The sequence below is a fragment of the Anopheles gambiae genome, chromosome 3 (assembly GCF_943734735.2).
Source record: "Anopheles gambiae chromosome 3, idAnoGambNW_F1_1, whole genome shotgun sequence".
NCBI classification, from domain to species: domain Eukaryota; kingdom Metazoa; phylum Arthropoda; class Insecta; order Diptera; family Culicidae; genus Anopheles; species Anopheles gambiae.
Genome location: NC_064602.1, coordinates 33,065,002 through 33,088,029, shown reverse-complemented (window position 1 = coordinate 33,088,029; position 23,028 = coordinate 33,065,002). Strand labels below are relative to the sequence as shown.

Genomic DNA, 23,028 nt, shown 5'->3' with positions numbered 1-23,028 from the left:
CATTGCTTTTTGTACAACACAATCAGATCAATCGGACATATGTTTCTTACCCTGCTCAATCAATCTGCCATCCTTTGTACTCTCTCTCTCTATCTGTTTGTCTCTCTTTATCGTTTTGTGTTGCTTATCAGTATTGGAAAACGAGAGGAAACGACGCCATTTTTGCAGGTACCATAACCACAAATCAATCCAATGCTCGTTCTGCTTGTTTCGGGCCCGAATTTGGGCTGGCAAAAAGTCGAGGCAAAGTTTTGCGTGTAAAGTAGTACCCTACACACACACATGCACGCACTAAATGTACTGCACACATCGTGATTATATGTGTGAACATTCGAGTCACACACCGGTCATGTGCACTTTAGGTTTTTGCTTCTCTCCGAAACGAGAGAGATATAACTCAATAAAAGTGTGATTGAATCAAGTCGAGTCGGGACGAAAGATAAAAAAGAAACTAAAACAAAACAAAAACTACTAAAAACGAGCAAAATGTTGTGTATAAATATTATCCTAAAAGAAGAAGTAGTAGAAGAAGAAGACGAAGAAGTAGAAAAAAAAATATAAGAAACTAAGGTGAACATATTAGGTCGAAACAAACAAACAAAAAAAAAAGAAAAACAAAACTGTGTAAAAGAGATGTAATGTAGATGAACTAAAACAAAAACAAACAAAAAATGTAGAGAGAGGGAAACCCTTTAAAAAGAGCAAAAACGTGTTAAAATTCGGGTTCGAAGCTAAGTTTTTGATGTTAAGTTAAACACACAAGTCTCCCCGTCCTCCCAACCAAGTTCCCAAATAATTTAAACAAGTCGATTAAGAACTCCCTTCCCTCCCCTCCCCCTCCCCCACTAGAGTATGGGTTTGCTTGCTTTTCTCTCCCATACATCAGTGTGTGTGTTTGTGTATGTGTACGTGTGTGTGTGGGAAGAAGACGGCAAAACCCGGAGGTAAAAAACAACACAATTTAGTCGCGCTCCTTATTTTATGTTTATTTTTTTGTAAATATAGTCGATATTTTCGCAAAAAATTATCCAACAAAAACCAAATTGAAGTTCTGTATTATCCTTTCTGTAAAGCGGGAAGTACCCCTGTCAAAGAAATGCGTTCAAAATTCCACCTCTTTGATTGTGATTCCGCCCTGTAGAGTTTCAAAAGCAACATTGGAGTCCCGGAACTGCTCGAGAAGGTTATTCGGTTGTTTTTCCGCAATTAAATTGAAGTCTGGTCCTGGTCCGTCCTAGTGTCGCTTCTCGTCGCTCCTCGGTGTAAATGTCCTGTTCTTCTCCGACCCTTCCCCCCCCCCCCCCCTCGGACCGTCTGCAGAAAGGTGAAAGTTCGAGAAAGATGATCCACCTCCACGGCCGTGTCACAGAATATTGACGCACAATTGACGCGAGATATTAGACGAGACGTCTCACTGCGTTATGCTCTGTGTCACACCTGGCGTGACTGGCGTGTCGACGTCCCATCAGAAAACAAGCAAAAGGTAGGTGACATCTTCGTGGTTTGGGGGAAGCGAAATGCTTCGTTTATTTCTGATACGTGCCGTTGTGCAACCGCGAAGAAGCTGCTCGAAGATGAAAATGTTACCAGATTTATGTCGCACGTACGTTCCCGGAACTGTCCCGGCTTCATAAAAAACGCCTCAGCCTCAGAACGCTGCTGGAATGTTCCCCCAAGAAACGATGTGGGCCACCCTCTAGCTCCGCCGCTCTGTGCGCAAGGTGACGCTCGTGTACCAATAATCGTGTCTCGCAGAGACGTTTTTCGGTTGAATTAGGCCACCGGAAAGTGCGTACCATGTTTTACCCCCCTGCCGTGCTTGGTCTGCACCTACTACTACCCATTCGCTTTCGCTCCCTGTTTGCTCTAATGACAAAATAAGCGCCGTATTGGCCTTTTTGCGGTTTGCACAAATTGCGTCACAACGAACCGAACCGAACATGAACTTGAGCGAACGGCAAACAAAAAGAAAAGAAAGACATTATCTTTTCTTTCGCTCCCACCATTGTGTTGCGATAAAGGTAAAAGAATTACTGCTGCCTTTGAATTACAACACAAAGTCCTCGTTGCTGTTGGAACAAGGACATTAAGTGCTCCTGCTTGCCCCCGTTTGCAAGCTGAGCTGGAAGAGAAGCGTTGGTGGTATGAATATTTAACAAGGAGCTCTGCGCTCCTTCCAGGATGATTATTTTCGCCGAAATTCGCCGTTCGATTTTTGCCACAGCGTGCGGGGCGCGTGTGTCTGTAGTAGTATCACTTCCCAATTTTGGCAATGCCTCCCCAAAAGAAAATTGGAGTTTGGGGGGAAGCAAACCCGTACGCATGGCGGCAGCACACCACCATTTGATCTCGAATCTTCTTGAGTTTTGCGGTGCCGGAAGGAAGAAGGAAACTCGTCGCAAGCGAAGTGAAGGGTGTGTGTGTGTGTGTGTGTGTGTGATGGGGTTGGGTAGAGGGAGCTGTGGAAGGACAAACCACCCACACGAGATAAGAGATAAGTGAATTCGTCGTGTTTTTGTTGTGGCACGATTTTTTCCCCTTTTTTGGTTGGAGCCTCCCTTTTTCCGCCCAACCCCCATCACCCGAAATGTTCCGTTCCGATGATCTGTCTACTTTCGAAGGCCACATTTCTGGGAAATCGGTAAAGATGAAAATGCCACCAGCTGAGCAACAAAAAAAAAGAAAAAAAAGGCTTTTTGCCACGTGTCCGGCGGGAATGTTTCGGAGAAACTTCTCCGGCCTTGCTGCCCTTCATGCTGTCACGGTGTAAAGGACACGGGGGAAGAGCGCGGGCTTTCGATTGCCTTTTTACCATCAAACGCTTAAAATAATCCTTTATCCAATATGTTATCGTTTAGATAATGCTTTTTTTTATTATTGTTGCCGCTGCTGTGGTTTTGTTCTTTCAGAAGATTTTATTTTATGTTTTTTTTAATTCAGCTTTTTTACTTCATATCAAACTGGAAACTGGAAAAATTAAGAATGTATGTTGTTTATTTAGTTTGATGGCTTTTTTGCAATTACTTTTTGCTCTTTATTTTACTCTTTTTACGTTATTTACTTATTTATTTTTATTTTATGTTTTGTGCAGTGTTTGGTTATGATGTACTGTTTTTTTCTTATTTTAAATTTTAACTTCACTTAATTAATTCTACGCCTGGTTTGTTTTGTTTTTTTTTGTTATTGCATTTTCTCTTTTATTACTTTCAACTCTTTACTTCACCTTTTTTCACTTTGATTTTGATTTTTTGTACGTCGTTCTCCACTTTCCCTTTCTATGAAATCCATTCAAACTGTTACTAAACAACTTAATTGAAAACACAAAGTTAAGTGTTTTTCTCTGTTCTCACCCGAAAAAAAAATGCCCAGCCTTGTGATCTATTTGCCATCATCATCATCATGTGTTTGTGTGTGTGTGCAGCCTTGGAATGAAAACTCTAATCTACGGAGAAAAGCGAAAAAACGCCACAAAACCCGGAACGGATAAATCCTTGCTCCCTTTTTTTCTGTGCCACCGTTGGCGCGTGTGGGTGTGCGCGTAGGTGTGTGTGTGTGTGTGTGTGGTATGACCGTCGTTGCGATTGCCAGAAGACGCCACAGGAAATGGGAAAATGTCAGCAAAAGTGACAACGGTACACACGGTCGGCTGCGACGTGCGTGTATATATGCTGTTGCCTCCCTAGGCAAGCATTAGGCCACCGCTGCCGCCCACCTCCCCCCCATCGGGGAAAAGCCATGTAGCGATGAAGAAAAAAAAGAAGAAGAAGAAGAAAAAGAAGACCAAAATCCGAGAAGGACGAAGCAACGCAGCATCAACGCAGCAGGCCGTTTTCTTTCGTTTTCCGCGTCAAGGCTTTTTGCTCTCCGGCTAACCGTCGTGGGGCAGCCACCGGAAGGCAGCAGCAGGAAAACATAATTTCTTTTGCTTCTTCTTCTACTTCGCTTGCCTTCTTCATGATGTAATGTGTGTGTGTGTGTTTGTGGAAGGCTTTGCTCTTGCTCAAAACGAAGCCCCGGGGGAAGCTGTAAAGGTATGCTGTGGAGGCGCGCTGAGGCTGTGATTATCGGAAAATGCGCTCAGTTTCACGACTCTACGTTTGGGTGTCTGTGTGTGCTTGGTGTATGTGTGCTCTCACTACACAGGATATGCGGGACACACAAACACACACCACGACAACGCCACAGCCGGCGCCAGGCAACGCAAAAACTTCAGCCGACCGGCGACGGCGGAAATTACGTGATAACGAAAAGTCCTCACGTCCCCAAACATCCCCATCCCCGGTGCCGTCGTCCCATTTTCTAGCGACCGACAGCACGAGCAATTTTCCATGTACACGCGGGAAAATCCTGTCGCTCGTTCTCGCTCTCACACGCACCATCTCTCTCTCTCTCTCTTTCCTGCCCGCTGCGGGAAGCATGTCTGGCGTGTCCTCCCGCAGGTGCGCGAGCGGGCGGGCGCACACATGAACACACATGCCTAGTTGTGCCTAGTGCACACACATGCACTCCTCCCCACTCCTACCCGAAAAACCCTCATAAAACACTGCCGTGGCCCGGGAAAATCGAGCCTTTCCACCCACATGAAAAGGCGCTTCGCGCAAAACTGCAATACTGCCCTCCACCCGATGAAGCGGGTGGCTAAAGGGAAGGAGCGGGACGCCAAACATAATGGTGCATCCATGCGTGCGCGTGCCTGATGCATTCGGGTGGTGAAGAGGGGTGGGGGTGGAGGGAGTGTTTTTCCCCCCGCTTCTGTGTGTGTGTCGGTGTCGGTTGGTTTCGTAGCAAAGTGGAAAAACGATGAGCGAGTTTTCCGACGACCCGCCCGCGGCGGCTACTTGGCTTCGCTTACCACCGGGTTTTGTGCTGCTGCTTGGTGGAGGGGGAAGAAAGGAGAGAGGTGGAAGGAAAAGGGGTGTGTTGCTAGTGCACCGTTGTTGCACTCTATAGGTGTGTGTGTGAGAGAGAGAGAGAGAAAGACCGGGGCGTGAGCGTGGAGTGGAAAAAGGTGAGAAATCGCTAAAGCAAATCATAGCAAAGCCGCACCACACGCTCCCAAACACCACTTGTATTTTCCGTGTTGAAAAAGAGAGAGAAAGAGAGCGATAGAGAGCATGTGAATGAGAGAGAGAGCGAGAAAAGAGGGAGAATGTTATTTTCCACCAGGGAAAATCAAACAGCAGACGTGCAAGAAGCAGTTGCAGCAGCAGCAGCAGCAGCAATAGAACGGTCTGCCAGGTCCTCTCTCTCTCTCCCTCTCTCTCTCTATTTGCCTAACTCTCTCTTGCTCCCTCCTGATGCAGTTTTGCTGCTGCAGTGTGGCGGTGTGGTGCATCTGCAGTGCGAAAAGAAGCGGAAAAGCAAGAAAAACCGACTGAAACGAGTCGCCCGCGCCGCTGGTAATTTACATGGTAAAGCTATGCCTGGTTTTTTGCTCGTTCTTGGGCTCTCTCTCTCTCTCTCTCTCTCTTGGTTGGATTGGGCTACGAAATTTCCCCCCTCGCTGTCTGCCGTTCAACAAGCTCTGGGGCAGTCTGGCGGGTTCTTTACTGTCTGTGGCCGTTTTTTGCAGCTCTAGCTGCGCTCTAGACGACGGGAAACCGATTCCACCCTTGGTTTTGGCACGCGGCAGGAATGCAAATGCGACAATGCAAGACGCACGCACGCACGCACAACCGAATGGCCAATACTAAGCTCCCCAAACACAGGCAGCAGTACAGAACGCTGCACAGCTCCAAAAATAAAAACAAAAAAGGAAAGTGACTCGCCAGTTGTGTAGTAGAGACGGCATTAGGGCCAGATTTTTGGAGAAGCAATGGGTCTGCATCGCACCGGAAATGTCACCAAGCTCGGTCGGATGGGAAGAACTTTTGCTACAGCCATAGAGAGATGGGCAACGGAACATATCAAACGGAATTGGTGTGCCTGTCTGGCACGATGCAACGGATGTTGGAAAACTCAGTGAAGCTTGAAGTCGCAAGATAACACACAGCAGCAGCGTGCCATTGGTGTGCCGTGGCTCGCGGGTAGTGGTAGGTGCTGGTTGGCAATAATGTGTCTCCGTCTCCGTTCGTGTCGTCAATAGCGGGACAAACGGGAAGCGGCGGTGCAGTATTCAAATGGCTTGTCAACTGATGCGCTTTGCAGCATTTAACGTATTCTTCCTGTTTCTGGGAAAGATCCTGAGGAAAACGGGCGCACTGAGGATAGTTCCACGTGGACGGCTACGAACGAACGAACATCCCGGGACGTCGGGCGCATCTTGTGGAATTGAATCAATGATTTTTTTTCACTCTTCTTCTTCTTCCTTCTATCGCCTCCATTAATGTCCTTCCGTGATGTGTTTTATCCCGCTCGGCCCAAGCCCGGTGCATCTAACACAGCGTCCACGCGACGACGTGGCTTATCTTGGACGTGGATGGGATTTACTGGGTTAAGTAAATTGACTTTTGAGTCCGTTCAGGCTTTGTCTCTTGTGTGTCTGTCGCTGTTCCATATTCAGGTCATCCGTGGGAGGTTCGGGGTTCCGGGGAGGTCCATGCGGGAGGGGGTTTATGGGTGTGGCTGAAGACGACGTGTTCTCTAGCTCACACACGACACGGGGTTTTTGTCTTTCAAGTCGCTTCGCTGCGAAGGTAACGTGCAAGAATGTTGGGAGCTTCTGCATGTACTTGCAAGACATCCAAGAGATGGAAGACATTCAGAAGACATCGTTCCATGTAAGTCCCATTTCCAAAAGCCAAGAAAACATATTGGCAAGAATCGAACAGGAAATTGAACATATTTTTGTGCGGAACTCCAGAAGTCTTCTCTTCGCTTTGCTCCTCCTTGCCCTTTCAATTCATTTGCTCAGTTCTTCCAAGCATCAACTAAATGAATTCGTCTGCACCTCCAAGCTCGAAACAATTTACCACTGCAGATCTAACTGCTGCGCTCACCGAGCAAGACACCCCTGACTCGTTGAAGTCTCCCCGTGCTTCTAGTGCTTTCGATACACGCGCTGCTTTGGAGGGCGAACACATTTTATTTCCGTTTTGCTCGAGATGAATATTCAAATTAGTTATTTTCGATATTGCATTTCATCTCGCTTCCCCATTGCTCCCTCCCCCCACTGGAATGCTCTGGAAATTGGAGCTCGAACGTTTGGACAAAGAAACGTTGTACCTCCAAACCCAGCAGCAGCAGCAGCAGCGAGCTCTCTCCATGGAGTTCTCCGGAACAACGCTCCCTGGTGGTGTCTCATTACGGCCAAGCGACAAATGTGTTCGTCTGCAGTGGTCATATTTTTGCGTTTTCTTTTCACTGCACTGTCTGCTCTCTTCACTGTCCCTTCTTTTTATAGTAGGATGGATGAGAAATTCAATTTCACTAGTGGGGGGCGGGGAGTAAACAAACACGGGTCGAGAAATGAGATAAATTCCCACAAAAAGTAATTTTGTGGGTTTTTTTTTGTTGTTTTACTCTTCTCATCGTTTGTGGTGGTGTGCTTTATTAGACCGCACTAGCATCATGGTAGGCTCTATCTAGGTGCTGATGAATTGATTGCATGTCCCAAGAAGAAGGGGTACCAAGGCACAAACGCTCGCGTACGAAAGCGCTCTGAGCCGTACCGAAGTGTACCCAACATGGAATGCAGCTCAAAATGGATAGGTTTCGACGTAACAACATCGTCGAAAGAAAGAGTAAAAAAGGCACCTAAACGGTGGTTTTATTTGTACTTTTTATTTTCAAGCTATAAACGGTGTATGTCTGGTCGGCCCTTTTTTGTGTTAGGTTTTTGTGTTGCCCGTTTCTGGCTTACGAACGCTAATCCTTCCTGTGTTATCCCACCGAAACGCTTAAGTGCGATGAGGTTGCAGAGGAACAGCACGGCACACAAAAGGGGCAAATTGACGTGTTAAAATCGTGTCCTCTTATGTCTTGGCTGTTTAAACAACCATTTATCGTGCTGGGGGGGGGGGGGCGGGGTTTTCGGACAACAGCGTGCCCTTTTTGGCAGCGCAGCGTACGGGCGAACTTAACACGTACGTGCGATGAATTCCGAATGCACATTCTACACAACACTTCCACCCCAAAACTATCTCATCTCCAATAATAGACAAGTTTCTCCAGACAAGTTAGCCCCCCCCCCCCCCCGGGGTGGAGGGGATGGTAGATGATGGGGGTAAGGATGAGCAAGTGTATCGGTTTCCAAAGTCCGGAGATGTCCAGCAATGCTTTTTTTGTTTCTCTCTCTCTCCGGTTTGTTTGTCATGGCCGTGGGGTACATTAAGGATTCAACAGAATCCCTATCCCGCCACCCCAAAACGAAGAACCAGAAGGAAGATACGCCTTCGGGTCGGTGGTTGTCTTCTACATTTACATATTGTATTGTCATTTCCGTTGAATGTTCAGTTTGCTGGGTGCATCAGCTTTGGAAAAGAAAAGTGCATTATCCATCCCTTGGGGTGGGGTGTGTTTTCTTTGTTTCCGGGCTTTTGGGGGTTGAGATCCTGCCTCTGGAGGATTTGCCAGGACAACTGACAATGTGGAGCCCCGTTTTCTGTACAGCTCACAGTATTTACTGAAGAAAGGCAAGGCGCATAGTTCCTTGCCAACTGTCGTAACGTTACACACAGGAAAGGATCATCGCTGTCGCACCCATGATCCATGAGTGCCCAGAATTGGCTATTCCTTGTTGTCTGGGATCATTGGACACAAACAAACACACACACAAAAAAGCAACATGATGTCACGTTTTTTGTTTGAAACCAGTGGAACGGTCTCCAATAAAAAAGGATTTCGTTCGTCTTTAGAATAATTAATGACTATTGTATCCAAACAGCGTTTAGGCTTTGGTTGGTTTGATTTGTCGGTCTCAGCAACAAACACTACGTGATAAGCTTCCCCAACGCTCAAAAAAGCAGGGCCTGGGATATCAAAGCATACCGCATGAAGAAGGGTCGTGTACTGGACAGTAGTTCCCGGGGCAGGCATGACATCGGCGGATCGGTGTCGCACTTTTGGATGAATGGGTGAAAAGAACTTCAACCCCAAAACAGAAAAAGGTGTTTAGAAATGAGGAAACAAAACCCGGGGGAACCCGGGGATGGAAAAAAGAGTTTTACATATTAATTTAAGCTCTCACCAACGCTTTTTTTTCTTTCTTCTTCTCACGGGTTGTTTGAAGACTACGAGCGCATTTTAGGAATCTCTTTAGGCCGAGTTGGTTGGTTGATTTTTTAATGCAGATAATCGCTTCCCTTTTGCTCTTCGGAGTGCTTCATTCGGAGCGTTCTGAACGGGCAAAAAACAAGAATAGAGGGGGTTGGTACACCGTACCGTAAACATAGTTTTGGCATTTGCATAATGAGGTGATGTTCTCTCTCGCTTTCTCCTTGTCGCTCACGCGTACTCAGTGCGATGATTGACACATTGCGCTACGTACGTCTTCATCACTTGTGGCACCTTAATCTTTTTTGAGGTTGCTGTTGTTGAGTGGCATCCTCCCCCGGGGAAAGCGTTTGTTTGCGGCGTTGACGCTCTCTCGCTCTCTATCTCTCGTCATGCTAATCATGATTTGTTTGTTTTATTTTCATTAGCCACAGACACACAGCCACACACAAACTCCACTCATCATTCCCACTGTGAGTGAGGAGCAATTAATGTCATGTCACTATTTTTAATCGCCGTCATTGTTTTGTTACCTCTTCTCTTGCCCTGCCAACTTGGGTGTGTTGTGCATATCCAAATCTCCGCGACCGCGAAGCTTAAGTAGCTTTAAGACTAATTTTCTTGCTCCCCTCCACCATTTCTTCCGCCTCCATCGCACTGGTCATACAAACAATTTTTTGTAGGATGGAAAATTCAATTCCCTCCATCACAGGCATGAAAACGATTGCAAAGCGGTTGGTCTTGTTTTATATGGGGCTTTAGCAGAAAACAGCAGAAAACAAGGTCGTGATGGTTTCGGCTGCAGCACCGTACCACCTTCTCCTGCTCCTGTACCACGTCCACGGCCAGGTTAATGGACGGCGCGGTATTAAAAAAGGCAACACACACAAAAGAGTGACCCTTTGCGCGGGATGCTTCTGCTTGCTTGTTGGGAGACTTTGTCTGGCAAAGACAATGTCTCGGGACATTTGTTGGTAGGTTTCTCGTACCGAGCCTCCCCCCGTTTCGGTCATGTAAATATCGACCTCTTTTCCCCCTGCTGAACTGGTGTGTGTGTGTGTGTGGGTAACACTGTACTTCGACGGGATTGGGTACACACACTGGCCGGTACGGTCCACCTTTCATGCCTTCAGGTCTGTCTGAAGGAATTGAAGTAGAAGACGGTCCGCTTCCCCTCATCAGCCCCCCCCCCCCCCCCGCACTGGTATCATCTTCTCCCCGATGGGCTTCCTCGGGTGTTACTGTGTGTCTGTGTGTTTGTGTTGGAGTTGTTGGAAAATTCTTCAACTTCAAGAAACACGAGCATATGATGGGCCTGGTGGCTCGTGGTGAATATGCTTGAACTCCGGACAGCATGTGTGTATGTGTTGCAGGAGGCCTGTTTTGGCTTTTGTGTGCCTTCCATTCATTCTTTACCGTCGTCTCCCGTCTTCCGTGGTCTTTACGGCACGAAAATGGAAGTCATAAAGAAGAAAAAACCAGCCCCGTACGACGGTGGTGTGCGTGTACCTGCCCGTGTGTTCGTTTCCAACCCCCGCTTGAGAAGGGTGGAGAGAGGGGTGCAGAACTTGAGAACGCGCGCAGCAGCGGCAACACCCCACTGTCAAGGGGGGTGCAACACATCTAGAGAGAGAGAAAGAGAGAGGATCGAAAGGAAAAACCGGTTGCGGTGCGATGAACGCGAAAGCCCAAAATGACGCAAAGGGAAGAAGACTTGGGGCGGAGGGTGAAACAAGGGCCCACAAATCGATCGACAACGACGCGCGAGGAGGCGTTCGGCCTCCGCTCCGTTCCCTCCTTGTGGTCACTTTCAGCCACGAAGAGAGAGAGCGAGGGAGCGAGAGAGAAAAGAACGCAAGAAAGAAAAAAGGGTTTCAGGCTTATGTGTTTTCGTACGGTTTTTGGGGTGCTTTCTGCTGTTGCGACTGTTGTGTGGTGGAGGTTTTGAGCAGCTTTCGGGTGAGCAGTTTGGGGAGATGAAGGTCCAAAAGGCTCGGTAACACAGACATAAATTAAGTGGTGCTATGTTGTGTGTTGTGTGTGGCGTGCGCGTCTCCTCTGTACGGCTCGCAACACAGGAACGGGCGGATTGGGGATTGATGTGTAGCTGTATGTGTGTGTAACGAAACAAGAAAATTAGAACGCACGTTTTTATCGCTCTCCCTATCGTTCTGTGTGTGTGTGTGTGTGGGGGGGGGGGGGACGGTTTTTCGGGACCCTTTTCTTTCGGGTGGGGGATGCTGACGAGCATGGAATTTATGTTTTTCGTTTTCTCATCGCTGCCGCAAAACGATCAGCTGAATTTGATCAGCTCCAATCCATTGTATGGGAGGGATAGAAAGAGAACGAGAGCGGGTGAGAGAGAGATAGAGAGAGAACGAGAAGAGCTGTAAGATACTTAAGAAGCAATGCACGTGCAATGCTGTTCCTGCTGTGGGCTGCTGCTGCATTCCGCCTTCGTGCTGGGAAGCCGCCTTCGTGCAACAAAGTCATTCGTGCAAAAGGCGCGTTTGTGTGTGTGTGCTAGCTTCTCAAGCTTCCCCAAAACGAAGGCAGCCGCGGTGCCCAGTGTGTGCATCTCCATGATTTATTTCTTGTTTAATTCCTGCACCAGCTCCGCTTTCACACAAGCGTCAGACGAGCTGCTTTTTTATGGTCGTACCGTGCACTGGGCTTTTGGAAGGAATGAGCCCACGACGGTTGCATCTAAGAACTTCTGTGTGTGTGTGTGTGTGTTTGTGTGTGTATAAAGCACCCGCGCGAGCCCGTAAAAGATGATCGGTGCAATTAAGAACAACTGTCAAGTGATCGCTTCACCGGCTCAGCTGCTGTTTCTTCTGCTGGGGTTTGGGAGGGCTTTTTGTCCTTGTTTTTAGAGGGGGTAGATCGAGGAGACAACCACCTTCATAGAAATGGCATTTTAGTGTACACATTAATAAGAGAGGGCTCTAAATTAACCTGAAAATTGCACAGTGCAATTTAAGCGAGGCTTAAAAATATGGCCTTTCCACTTGGCTAGAACACCAATTTTGGGGTGTGATTTATTTGAAGAACTTTTCAAACTAATTTTTAACCTGAAAAAAAGGAACAATTGAGGCCCCAGAGCAGCAACACCCAGCACAGAGCGGGTGCAGCACTAGATAGTCGTCGCGCCGTAAGACTTCTGGTGCGTCAGAGTAACCGGGAGAATCCTTTCCTTGCGAACGCGCACCAGGGAAAACCCTCGGTGAAATAAAACCCCTTAACTGTGCAATGGGGCTGTGGGAGGTGGGCTGCGGGTGGTGCATAAGCCATCTTATGTGCGTCTGGAAGTCGGCCTACTCCAGACGTACACACACACACACGTTCACAGTGAGCAACGCAGTGGCGAACGCAAACGCGTACGTCGCATAGAGGGGGATAGGCTTTGGTGAAACAAAAACCTTTTTTGCAAGGAAAAACTCCTGGAAAAACACCCGTTGGAAACACAACACTCTTGCACACGTTTGCACACACGTACGACTAATTCCTGCAGGGGTTGATGGGTTTTTTTTGCTTTGCTAGAAACACATAGAAACACACATAACGGGGAGGGCAAAAGAAAAGCGAGTTTGCAAAAGACAAGAGTGTGCAGTATGGGTGGACGACGGTTCTTGGGCCGGTTTGAAATAGCAAAATTGTGCTTCTGTGTGTGTGCGTAAACAGACGACGCTAGTTACTTTGTGTGTGTTGACTTTGTTGCGGGGTCTGGTGCAAAGGCCTGGGCAAAGGGGGAGTTAGAACCGTAAAAACCCCGTGCAACACTTGGCTGAACGCATTAACTAGCCTTCGTATATGCGTATGACGGTTGCAGTCGGTGATGTGATTTACGATTTATTAAATTGGCTCTGGTTGTGTGTGTGTGTGTGTGTGTGTGTGTTTGCTGAAGTGTGTTGTTGTAAGGGATCATGTGCGCTGCGCGTTCTGTGAGAAATCTATTCAAATAGCGGAAAATTCATCATTTGCTAAATGGAAGGGCGCAAGGGTCGCCAAAGAACAAGGGTTACGCTTGGTTGTTTAACTAGCGTGGATTAATACAAACATAAATAATAGATAATTCTTTTACATTAAAGAAGATAAATGGTTTTTATTTGAGATTTCAATTGTGATTTGCTTCTTTTCTTAGCATCCAAATACATTGTTGATGGTTTTTGGGATATTTGAAGTATTACCAAGCACAGTGACAAGGGTAATACAACTTCCAAGTACATCCCAGGTATATGCAATTCTTCTTTTTCAATACTTTTGACACTCAAATCAATATTTGAAAAGAAAAATTGTAGAAAAATCATTTAAATGTCTCTCAGACCTTTCAAAAGGGAATACAAAACGAGGCATAAACTTTGCACTAAATGCTCGAGCACTTCCCCAATTTTTAGGGTTTGTTGATGTTGAGTTTAAGCGTTATATTAGAGATGGGTTAAGTTAAGGCTACAAATGTGGAGTCGTCTCAGATCCGTCTCAGAAAATTTCGGAGCCAACTTCGAAAGGTAGATCCGCCCAACATTATCAGGAACCGTTTTAAATCGTCTGGAGCCGTTGGGAGTCCGACCAGAGTCATCCGGAAGTTCGAGTCGATGGAAGTCTGGGTCGTCCGGAGTTATGCAGAGATATGGTGGGTGCTCAAAGATCCTGTCGTGACGGACGAAGCTGGGACTATATAGTACCTATATAGTTCCGGTACTCACATACGCCTCTGAGACATGGACACTGTCCAAATATGACGAAGCCCTCTTAGCCGCGTTCGAGAGGAAGATGCTCAGAAGGATACTTTGACCGGTATGTGTGGAAGGACAATGGAGGAGCCGCTATAATGACGAGCAATACGAGATGTACGGCGACCTCACTGTCGTACAGCGTATCAAACTCGCCAGGCTCCGGTGGGCTGGCCATGTTGTACGCATGGAAACGGATGACCCAGCCCGTAAAGTCTTTTTAGGCCATCCACAAGGACAGAGGAGGCGTGGTAGCCCCAAATTAAGGTGGCAAGATGGCGTGGAGGCGTCCGCCATTAAGGCCGGGATAATGGACTGGTAGACGAAGGCGCGAGACCGTGAGCGGTTTCGGACACTTCTGAGGCAGGCCAAGACTGCAAAGCGGTTGTAGCGCCGGATAACTACAACTACATGGTGGGTGAATTATGTTTGTGGTCAGGCATTTCTTCTCCAACTTCGACTCCTGAATGGTAAAGTCGAAAGAATGGTCTGTCTTAGAAGCGCACGCGCAAACCCACTGAGGAAAGCAAACACTCAAGAATCAAACGTCGCCGGTCAACTTCCGACTCCGCTCGACTCCAGCCGACTCCGGACGACTCAGGACGACTCTGTCTCTGGGAGGAACTATTGATTCCGACTTTGATACAGCCGAAATCGCACAAACAGTAGCCAGAGTCGGATTGGAGTTGAGATCCTTCAAATACTACTGACGATGAACTCCTCCCAAAGAAGCGAATATTAATTCAGTTTAATCTGTTTGCATCATTTTTGCTTCCATTTCATTTTTAATACAGAAGTACAGTCGGTTGTCCTTCTCTAATGTTTTTGAAATCCTTTCAATGAACTGGAAAAGAGGTTCTAATGGGAGGCCCTGTTTACCAAAAAAAAAAAAAACCAGCTTAAACCATTCCCTCCAAAATGAATTAAAACCCTTTTTTTTGCCACCATTCCATCACACCAAACAGACGCTTGGCAGACGCAAGTACAGCCATCATCACTTTCCATCTTTAAAATGTTTTTGGGAGTTAAAAATCCCTTCCTCCACACTCTCTCTTCCTCTCCTAGTTGGCTGTTTTCCCTTCGTCCTCCTCGGTCAGCCGGAATGGGGCACCGGAAAAATATCCGGAAGGTATGCCGCCGGGCAGACGCGACCATACCTGAAACAGCTCGCTCGCTTGGACGTCAAAAGTTTTCAGAGAAAAAAAAAACCAAGCATAGCACAGAAAAGAAGCAGTAGTAGAAGAAAAAGAGCACTACCAAACAAAATAAAAACCTCCCACATCAACCTCCACGAAAATAAAGCACGAGGAAAAAAGGTCGTGCGTTGATACCGCGATAAAGAAAGGTCGCTCCAGTCCGTCCCGGGTCTAGTATGACACCTGTCAAAAAAGAAAACGGCCAGCGGGGCAAAGCGTGGTGAGATGACACGTCCGAGGGTGGGTTGGGTGGGACAGTGAGAAATATTCTCGTACCCTTCGCCCGCCCGGCGAGTCCCCGGCCCGGCCGGCGTTTGGCATTGGCCATGAATTATTGATGGCACTTCCATAAACAATCTCATCTTCTTTTCAAACCGCCCTACTACCCCATTCACCGCCTCAACCCCTCCCCACAAACACGGGGTCGGACATCCGGTTGTTCCGGTTTGTGTGTTTGTGTGTGTCTATTTGCTGCTGCGTGGCCTCATTTTCGGGTTTTGTAGCCTTTTTTCCTCCTATTTTCTCTCTTTCCCGCACTCTCTCTCTCTCTGTTCATTCCAATCGATGAAAAAACACGTTGGGAACTAAAAGTGTGTGTGTGTGGGTGAGAGGAGGAGGAATGGAGGGAAGATCCTTTTTTCGCATTCGTCAGACACTAATTGTGTTCCTGGCGTGAGCGGCAGCACTCTCCCAACTCCGTCCCATGGTACGCTCTTTCCCCCCCAAATATCACTCATCCAAAAACGAGGACGATTGAAAACTTTCATCGGAAAACACTTTCTCTAACGCTACGCCGGAGGCGGGGAGAAAGGGAGTTGGAAGTTGGAAGGTTGCTTTTTTGCTTCAATTTCCCCGTGCTAGCTGAATTCGATCCCGTTGTCAGGGGGAGCGTTTTAAGGGCTTTTTTGGTTGCTTTTTTTTTGGGGAAGGGAATTGCCTCCATTTTGTGCTTGTATGCTTTAGATGTCACTCAAACCTCAATTCCGGGATACATGAAAGAGGGTGGGAGGTGAAAGGGTACGCGCGTGTGTGTGTTTCAATTCTAACAGCTTAGTTCCTGCTGCTGATGCTGGTAGAAGAAGAAGAAGAAGAGGATGCGGAAGAAGCAGCTGAGTTGACGTTTAATCGATGTTTCAAAACTCCCCCCCGACCAGGAACGCATTGATGAAGGACGCGATTTGTTAAAAGGAGCGGTTGCTTTCTGTGTGTTGTGGGTCACGCAGAGGTGAAATGAACTTTTTTGAATCATTGCGTGTCAGACACACACTCACACACACACGTACGTTGATTGAAAGAAGTAATATGCAAAGCTGTGCCTTTTTTTCGGCAAAAGCCTGAAAAAGCACAACGGGGGCGATGGAGGAAGTACCCAATGACGCATACGCATGTTGACAAGAACATTTGCGTGTATGTGCTGTTGAGGGGCGAGGAGTGGAGCAGCAGCAGCAGCAGCAGCATGCCAAGTGAAAGACATGATTAATCATCTTTTTTTTGTGCCTGCTCCCCGGTGTTTCGCCCCTGCTGCTGCACATATATTCTAGTTTTCTATTCAATGCTGAAGGGCGGACTTTCGGCGGCACTCCGCGTTGGAGACATTTTTCCATAAATCTTGCCCCAAATGTCGTCGATCATTGAATACCCGATGTTACTGTTACTCGCTCACTTCTTCTACGATGTTGTAGCGTTGTCGTCGTTATCAGCCATCGTGGCCCAATATTGGACGTCGTTTGCGGTGCGGTGCGGCGCCATTTGACAGCGCGGAACACAAAGCGTTCGACATGCGTTTATTATTATTTAATGCCAAATGGGACCCAGCGTTGACAAGCCTCCGGAGGGAGAAGGAAGAGGTTCGATATTGTATATGAAAAAGCATTAATTTAGGCACATGTGTGTCAGACATTCAATGCATATTCTGTGCTGGGAGGTCATCAATATTGTTGGAGGATAGCTTGGAGTATGGAAAAATATCGAAATAATGTATTCTTAAACAAAATTTGTGATTTTGATGAATATCCTAACGATTTACTAGGTCCTAAGGATATCCTGAGTCTCAAGGATATCCTGAGTCCCAAGGATATTCGGAGTCCTCATCTTGAGAATATCTGCAAACTATGTTTCATAAACTTCAAAAAGGTCTCAAGCATCTCCAATTCGATCTGCATGTAGATGTGAGCTCTGAATAAGAGTGAATGAGTGATTTGAATCTAAAAAATTGACGGTTGGAACTCAACTCTTCAAGATTGAGCTTATCCAACTCACCAGCACTCTGAGCAGGTTATCGACTCACTCAGAGTGATTTGAATCATAAAGGAGTGATGAGATACTCGGCGAGAAGAATCAGATTGAAATTAATCACAAAAGAGTTCTTTCGAGCGAAGAATGAGCGAGCTGAGCTATCAAAGAGTGATATGAGGAGAGTTAGTGAGTTCAGTAATACGAACGAATGAGTTGCTCTGAAGTCCTCCAGGACTGTTGTGTTGCATTTTTGAAGTCCCCAAAAAAGTGAGCTAAAGATTCGAATTCTTGCAACCACTCTTCCAGTCCTGACACTCCGAACTCCAACTGGAAAGAGTGATTACTCTCCCCCCGAGCTCCGTACAGGCACTCTTATCACATTGATTTATTTTTCAACAAGGAAAAATAGATTTTCTGGCCCCGAAAATTCATTGGCCTGTTTTTTTGGGTCTCCACTTACTCCTCACTCCTTCCTTTCCCTTCTCGCCCTGTCGATAGCTTGATTTGGGTTCCATGGGTTTTGTTGTTCCCCCCCCCCCCCCCTCCCATCAACCCACATAATCAATCTTTTGTTTGGCTCCGAGTTTGTTTGGAATTTCTTCCGGGGAGATCTTCCTATTCCCTAGCAACAAAAGGCAAAAGTGTGTCTTCACGTAACAGGACAACGATTGTGTTTGCAAACACAAAGGCCCGATTACAACCCGAAGAAAAGCCTTGCGAGGTATGCCCCACTGCAGCTCCCGAGATCCTGATAAGGTGAATTGAACGTATTTTCCGCACGCTCTTTGCCTGACACGGAAGAATTTCGGCTTGATTTTCTCGGCTGTGTTCGTCGACATGTTCTCCGATACCCCCGAACAGCCCGCTGATTTGTGTTCATCGCGAATGTCACAAAATACAGCAGGCGCCGCCACAGGATATGCATACCGAGCGCATTTTTATGGTGGCATTTCTTGGCCACCCGAAACACACGAGATTTATTTGCTGTCGAGGGTGAACGAAAAACGTGAAAAAGAACAAACTGTCGGGATCAATCCTCCCCTGCGCAAACCAAAGAAGAAAAAAAAAAAACAACACCAGTCTCCTACCCGAAAATCTAAACAGAAAATCTTGCAAAAAATCTACAATTCAAGATTCAACATCGGTTGGTGGGAGGTGAAAGTTTCACTCGATAGAGAAAAAAAAATCCCCTCCATGCATAGGAAAAAAAAGTTTGCACACAGGGAACACACACAGGGCGTGTGGAGCGCGCAACACACGCTCGCGAAATACTGGCCGCGACGGAAGCAACGGAAGCACAAATTTATTTTATTTTGCCACAAACTTTTCCCTTCATCACGTTCGGCGTGGAAGTTTTTTTGTTTTGCCCCCCCCCCCCCCCGCCACCCCCGAAGGCAATGTGATTAAGGCGGAAGGTTTTGTTGTTTGGTTTAGTCCGTGTTTTTTTTTCTTCTGTTCTGTCTCGGTTTGCTGATCGTTCCTTCGTTCGTTTGTGGTGGTTTGTGCTGGCAGAAATTCAGAATCCTCGCACTCTTCAGTAAGTTAAGCGGTAGTGGGTGTGTGTGTGTGTGTGTGTGTGTGTTGGGTAGAATTTGCTTTCCCGGCACGCATTGCTGCAATCGTGTAAGCGATTTGTAACGTTTCCGTGTAGCGCGCGGCGCACTAAAGCAAGCAACAACACAAACCCAATCTTAACGTAGTTTGAGTGAGTGTGTGTGCTTTCCAAACGCAAAAAAGTTCAGCACACGGCGGTCTATCCCTCATATCACCACACTTTTCAACTCGTTTTGCTAAGAGTTTTACTATTCGCGTCACTCCACTCGTTGGCTCGCATTTATCTGCGCTTAAAGCAGCCCGATAAGATAAAGACTGTGATTCTGTGTGATGTTTTTCCCTTTTCGCTTTGCTGGAGCTAATGGGAACGATTGAGTTTTTTAAGTGAGCCAAACAGCATGAAAAGAAGGAATGGAAAATGGGAAAAGCTCCAGCTCTCTAGGATAGGTTCGTGTTTTTTTTTTGTTTTCTGTGGAGATGTTTTATTACTTTACTGCCAACCGAAAGTCTAGTTTGGAGTTGTTTCGCTGCTTTTTCTTTCTTTTGAATGGATAGCTGCTGCTGCTCCAGGAGGATGTTTTCTAATGGCCCCGGGAATGAGGAAATGATTGGCGACATTTTTCATTGCCCAAACCACTGCCACCGATCCGATGATTCCGTGCGATAGTCCGCCGCATGCCGCATCAACATTAGCTCTGTACTTTCGCTTTCGTTAAAGCCGACCAAAAACGGCAAAACCCGACCCAGGAGACCTAGATCCAAGGTTCCTGTATAACGCAAGCCAAACAAGGCGTTGGCAGAAGCGCTAGAGAGGTTGTGTTTTGCTTTGAAATTTACATAATTTAAAAGCGTTTGTTTTTGTATTATCAGTATCTGTAACTTTGCAAAGCCTTCGTACAAATTGGCGCCTTAAAGTATGCAGTGTGTATGACACAAGCGCGCTTATTAGCGCTTTTCCAGCAGGCCTGCTTGTTGCCGCTTGGGAAAACACGGACGGACGGATCGATCGTAGCGCCTCGTCTGTCGTTAATTCACGCTGCTGCTCCATTCATTCCGCCCTGCTATCATCATAAAAAAGCTTCCTTTTTTTCTACGAAAAAAAAAAGCATCTCCCACAGGAGTAGAAAAGTTAGGCAATCTCTCCGGCCTTCTTTCCCTCCCCTGCCATCCTTTTTTATTTTCTATTCACCCGCGGCGGAACCCTATTCGTTTGATTTATGCGCTCGCGTAATGAAATCTTGGTCCCATTCCCCCCCCCCCCCCTAAACTGCTACGCGAGGTGATGCGAACGCCCAGCAGCGTTTAATACGCACGCAATACAAATGGCGCAAGCATCAGCGTTTGCCGGGGAATGGTGGTGGTGGTGCAAAATTGCTCTAAAAGCCAAAACAGCACCGACCAATTGGGGGGGGGGGGGGAAAGGGATAAGGAAAAAGGCATAATAATATGCTCCCTTATGGGCCCCATATTTGTGCTCCACGCGCAGCCTCTCACCGTTGGCTCTTGCTTGCGCTGGTTTCGTGATTGCTTGTTTGCTACCCGCTCGCTCGAGTGTGATGTACGGCGTCTGGGCGTGTGCGGCATGCCCCGGAAAAGTGTCACACACTTGGGCCTGTCCGCGGTTGATTGGCCGCTTTTCCATCTTGCCGTTTTGGCGCACGATAAAATGTGAAGCAAGAGCTAATAGTCGTCGTTAGGTGTCGCGGGTTGAAGCTGTTTCGCTCCTAAAATGATGTCCCCGCTCGCCCCTGCTGGTACAAATTCATTGCCCGCCCTGTGTCATCGTGTGTTGGTTCTGTCATGGCTGCTGCTCAAATAAGCAGCAACCAAAAAAAAAAAAAAAAGAAAAGAGTCAACCTCGCGATGGAGACGCATGGCCTTTTTCGTTACCACGTGGAGTGTAGGTTGTTGCATTGGGTGAAAGGGATGGAAGGGGAGGACAAAAAAGGGGTGACAACCCCCAGTCACACTGCTGTCTGTCAAACGGTCGACGTGTGTGTGTGTGTGTGTGCGCATGGTTGACGCGCCATCATTTGCTGCCACTGCTTCACGCCAGCCAAACGGAACAGCTTGACAGCTGAGAAAACGGGTGCCTTCGAATTCGGTTTCTCTCACCTGACACACACACGCCACCACCGCGCCGATAATGCCGAAGATGGATGGTGACAACAACAGAAACAGCATAAAAAAGGTACATACTGGAAACAAACACACACACACACAGGCAACTAAAGAGCAAAAGAGATGGGACGACGATGCGTTTGTCACACTAATCTTTCACACGTGCGTGCATTGGTTTGCGTTGTCAAGCAGTCGCGGCCTGCCTGCCTGCCCGCTGATCGGAATGATTGATGTCTGTATGGGAAAGGGTGGGTGCTGCTGGGTGGTGAGTGGTGGGAGCTTCTTCCCTGCCAGATTGGCGAATAGAAATGGAGAACAAAATCGGCACCAGCTAAAAGAAGATGTAAAAGAAAAGTGTACTGCAACGCAACGCACGGCAGAAGCCGCCCTCACTGTTGGGATGAATAGCAAATACAGGGGGAAAGAGAAGGGGGAAAGAGAAGGGGTGGAAAACGGGGTGCTGTGGAGGCTTGCTGTAGGTCTTGATTTCTGAGGCGCTGGGTGGAAAGCCCCCGTATCAAAGCCCGCTTGTTTCAATTACCGTATTCTTGTCACCTAAACCCGTTCCCTCCTGCCTTTCACTCGGTTGTCTAGTTTCTTGCGTGTGCTGCCTTCTTTTCTGCCTTCTTTTCAGCGAAAAACTCGCACACAGTGCACGAGCCAAGCTCGATAGATCAAGATAGGACGGGGAAAATAGAAAGGGGCACCCACACACGCCTAGAGTATTGCTCTGTGCCTCTGTGCTGTAACGCCTACACGCGATCGAGCGAGCAAGACAGAGAGAGCGAGTGATGGAAAGGGCAGGGAGCAAGATAAAAACATGCGACGCCTTAGGTGGCATGATGATGGTACGCTCCATATTTGGAGTGGCCACACACGCCAGCACATTTTTACAACACGCGCGCGCGAGAACGCTTTTTATGCGCGCCGTCTTCTCTCCGTCGTCACTCGCTTTTTGAGCTTTTCAGCGAGCCGTTTGAATCTGTTAGTGAAGCAGCGGACGCGTGTGTGGCTTCTAATTTGCTATTACAGCGAAGAAAGACACGCCATGTGTGGATTTTACTGTCCTGGCAAAACTGTTTATTGTGCAGCTTCTTCTCACTCTCTGAGGTCTGAGGTCGGATACGTTGGTGCGAAGCATTTTGTACGGAAATTTGTGCTGTGGAGATCACCGTGACGTGTGTTGTTTGGTGTGCTTTGGAAGGGTAAGCTCGATGGTGTAGTAAGTGGGTGTAAAAAACTACTACTGTATTGCTATTTTCAACGTTTCTTTGGGTCAAAAAAGATTGACGTACTAGGAGTGTCTGTCTTATAGAGTGATTTAGAAGATGCTAAGCTCTTTTGCTACTGCTCTTTGCGAAGTATAAAATTCCATTTGCTTTCAAATATTGAATTTTTGCTGTAATTCATAGTCCTTCATCAATTTTTGTCTGTTTTTAGGTTTTCATTGTGCTTTTGCCTTACTTAATTCCATGTATTAGACCTATATGCGTACACGAAAAAGCCGTAGTGGTCCAATTTTTGTGTTGTTTCATTTTGATATTCGATCGCAGAACCGCAATGTCAGTAGAACGCGTACTTATCGATTCGAATACGAGCGCTGATCCCTTCCGGATCGTTTCAATTGCACTAGTATCGTACTATTTCAATAGAAATACTACTCTAAAGAAAGAAAATTGTATATTTGGAGCAAAAGCGCCCCAAAACAGATTTCCAAACCAACTCTAAAAGCTTAAACTGAGCTCTTCATGGTCCAGCAAGCGTACGGAATACTTTTAACCCATCCTATTCTAATGTAATAAGCACGTGCTGGACAAAAAAACACTGTGAGCCCAGATTTGTGGAAAAAAGTTTTCCATTTTTATAGTGGGTTAAATCCCTTTTCCCCATTGTAAAATGCACACATTTTTGCACGCTCCGTAGTGGGTAAATGCATCGTTGCACTTAGTGGCGAGGAGCTGCCTCTCCTTACCCTGTGCGACAGACACAAAACACACACATGTGCAGTAGCTGAATGCAGTTCTTCCTTTAGTGTG

The 23,028-nt window shown here is 47.0% G+C and overlaps 1 protein-coding gene across 2 annotated transcripts in view; it reads left to right on the top strand.

The window, feature by feature from the left end:
• The window catches only part of LOC4578127 (uncharacterized), a 50,260-nt gene that overhangs the window by 7,374 nt on the left and 19,858 nt on the right, over positions 1 to 23,028 (top strand). For both annotated transcript variants that reach the window (XM_001230580.3, XM_061663114.1), the window contains exon 2: positions 1 to 23,028. This exon is cut by the window's left edge and continues 5,921 nt beyond it; it is cut by the window's right edge and continues 19,858 nt beyond it. The gene's annotated coding sequence lies outside the window, so the exon portion shown is untranslated.